A 2,170-nucleotide genomic window follows, 5' to 3' on the forward strand; every position below is an offset into this window, starting at 1 on the left:
TAAGTAGCTTCAGGAGTCTCAAAATTTGTTTGTTTGGTTTAGTGCATGTTGTGGCTACTGGTGTTGCAACTTTTTTTTCAGTAAGTCTGGTTGAATTTCTTCTGCAGTTGCTATAGCTTGGCTCATATAACCAGTGTCTTAATGGATGACTTGTTGTAACATGCTTCCATTTTGAGGGGGTTTTTGTGCTGAGTTGAATTTCATCTCATTTTTTGTCACATCAACTGGGGTATCAACATTCTTTCCAGATCTCAAATTAATTACCTTGCAGTGTTCTTTGTTATCTCTTCTAGGGTCTTCTGTGTTGCTAGGTAAGCTTCCTTGAGTTCTGCTGCTCATTGATGTGGCTAGTTGTCCCATTTGGTTTTCCATGTTTCTCAAGGATACAGCTTGACTCTGCACAATTGCTTCATTCTTTGCAATGTACTCCTTAATCAGTGTTTCCAGTGAATTGATTGGGTCTTGACTGATGTGCTTTTGCCCTTGACTTTGCTGATGAAAACCAGGTGGTTGTGTGTTTCTAATTTGTCCATTTAATGCTGGAGCATTTCGATTCTGACTGCTCCATGAGAAATTTGGGTGTTGTTTCCAGCCAGGGTTGTAAGTATTAGAATATGGGTTATTCTGAGGTTGTCGATTGAAATTACCCACATAGTTTACTAAAGCTGGATTTCCAGGACAATTATCAAAGTCATGTTCTTCACCACAGTATACGCAAGAAAGTTCAGCAACTTGCTTTACTGTTGCTGGAACATATGTCATGGCTTTTACCATGTTAGTCAATGAGGTTACTTGTGTTGATAAGGCTGTAATTGCATCTATGTTATGTACCCCTGCTGATCCTCTTGTGGCTGGTTGCCTGGCTGAGGGCCACTGATAATTATTATTGGCAATTCTCTCCAGAATTTCATAAGCTTCAGTTTAAGATTTGGATAACATGGCTCCATTTGCTGAAGCATCCACTATTAACCTTGTACTCAGATTCAACCCATTGTAAAAAATTTCCAATTGAATGCAACAAAGAATACCATGATGAAGACACCTTCTGAGCAATTCTTTGAATCTTTCCCAAGCATCGTACAAACTCTCATCTTCAACTTGATGGAAGGAAGTAATCTCATTCCGCAACTTTACATTTTTTGTAGGTGGAAAATATTTCATTAGAAATTTATCAGCTAATTCATTCCATGTGGTAATGGAATCAGATGGTAACGAATTTAACCATGTTCTTACTCGATCTTTTAAGGAATAAGGAAAGAGCCTCAGTCTTAAAGCATCTTGTGTTGCTCCAGCAATCTTGAAAGCATCACTTACTTCCAAGAATAATTTAAGATAGTGATGAGGATCTTCATTTGGCAATCCATTGAATTGACTAACTGTTTGTAACATTTGAAACATCACTGGCTTTAACTCAAAATTTCCAGCTTCTACTTCAGGTCTGATGATACCAGGGTGAACAACTTGAGAAGTTAACACAATATAATCTCTTATAGCATTGTCTCTGTCGCCAGCCATGTAAATAATATTGTTATTGCCTGGTTGTCTCCGATAAGCATGTTCATTCTGCTCTTCTTGAATGTTGACTGGTTGTAAGGTCCTGTGACGATTCAAATTTCCTGTATCCTGCAAATTATTCATGCTTGAAGTAATTTTTGAATTCCTTTCTTCTCTTCGCAATCTCCTGACAGTCCTTTCAATCTCAGGATCGAATTGGAATACCTCAGATCTGTCTTTGCGCATGCATGTACCGATCTACCAATAAATAGAATAAATTAAATCAAATTTGGCGCTATCAAGATTTACTACACACTTCAAAATATAAACAATCAATCCCCGGCAACAGCGCCAAAAACTTGTTGGTTATTTTTTTATAAGCAATTACTACCAATGTCAATGCGTAAGTATACACAACAAGTAATAAAGTGATAAGTATTCAAGATCGTCTCCATAGGAATTGATGTTACTCAAAGTGTTAAAGCAATCACAATAGTGCAAATCAACTTAGAACCAAAGCAAACAAGTGTAAAGTGATTTCTAAAGTAATTGAGGATTGTGAAAGAATTAAATAAAATAATACCGTAACGAAATAAACTAGGTTAAATGTATCTGAGATTCAATTGAGATTATAATAGTTGAATGATCAAATTATCCTTATGGGGTGACTGTTGTT

At 36.5% G+C, this 2,170-nt stretch overlaps 1 non-coding gene across 1 annotated transcript; it reads left to right on the forward strand.

Moving 5' to 3' along the window:
* The first annotated feature begins 1,024 nt into the window (after window positions 1-1,024).
* LOC112097103 lies at window positions 1,025-1,131 on the forward strand. The gene has a single exon (XR_002904760.1). It is a non-coding gene; the product is annotated as a small nucleolar RNA R71 (small nucleolar RNA).
* Window positions 1,132-2,170: the final 1,039 nt, after the last annotated feature.

This window comes from Citrus clementina, unplaced genomic scaffold (assembly GCF_000493195.1).
Source record: "Citrus clementina cultivar Clemenules unplaced genomic scaffold, Citrus_clementina_v1.0 scaffold_7, whole genome shotgun sequence".
NCBI lineage: Eukaryota > Viridiplantae > Streptophyta > Magnoliopsida > Sapindales > Rutaceae > Citrus > Citrus x clementina.